This window comes from Ailuropoda melanoleuca, chromosome 7 (assembly GCF_002007445.2).
Source record: "Ailuropoda melanoleuca isolate Jingjing chromosome 7, ASM200744v2, whole genome shotgun sequence".
NCBI lineage: Eukaryota > Metazoa > Chordata > Mammalia > Carnivora > Ursidae > Ailuropoda > Ailuropoda melanoleuca.
Window position 1 is genome coordinate 33,434,588 of NC_048224.1, and position 1,118 is coordinate 33,435,705.

The following is a 1,118-nucleotide window of genomic DNA, read 5'->3' on the forward strand; positions in this document are numbered from 1 at the left end:
ATCAAGAAATATGTGGACCTCTTAACCCTCAGGGTTCTTATTTTGCTCTAGCCAATGGTCCTGAAATTCAGTATCTACGGACCATATACCATGTGCCAGGCCTAGTGGTGAGTACTATTTTTCTTCTGATAGAGGTCAAAGCCTTTCCTACCATACTTTGTCCAACACAAAGACCTTTCTCCCATCATCACTTTCAGTGGCTGTAATTGGAACAGGGAGAAACTTAGCATATCTGACTCCATATTGCTTCTATTTCCCTTGCTGCTGTGACCTACAGCTTGGAAACTTCAGCTCAGTCCTGCAGGTAGGCGCGTTAATCATTGAAGGAATTTTGCTTTACAGCTGAGATTTGCAAAAACTGCTTTCTTACCAGAAACTGACATCACCTAAGGAGATAATGAAATACACAGCCATGACTATGCTATGTGTAAGATTTGCAGGAATGATATGACCAGATTCCTATACGCAAAGATTAACTAAGGACAAAAAAGTCACATGACCTTCCTCACTGTATATAAACGTCAGTCACCTTTCGACTCCAACCCACTTCTGCTTCCCCCTTTTGCTAACATGAAAGAAACTTAGATTTCATGCTGAGGGGAGATGGTTCTTTGGGACAATAGTCTACTATCTCCTCAGTTAGCTGGCTTTACAAATAAAGCTACTTTCCTCCCCCCCCCAAAAAACCATGAAATATGAGTGCTAATTTTTTATAAATTATAAACTTCTCCTATCCTTTCCTACTTTCATGCCCCTCTTTATTTTCCACTGATTCAGTATTTGCCGGTCATGTACGAGATCAAAGCTCAACATCATTGTGTAAAAAAATAATAAAGAAGAAAGAGAGGACAGAAGGAAGGAAGGAAGGAAGGAAGGAAGAAAGGGAGGGAGGAAGAGGAAGGGAGGAAGAGAGGAAGGGAGGAAGGGAGGAAGAGAGGAAGGGAGGAAGGGAGGAAGAGAGGAAGGGAAGAAGAGAGGAAGGGAGGAAGAGAGGAAGGAAAGAAGGAGAACAAGAACAAAAGAACAAATGTCTGGTTCATTCTATCCGGTGGCTCTGGCAGAAGACTCCGATTTCTTCCACAGTGGCTTAGGGCTCCAAAAGCAAGTGTTCCAAGAGC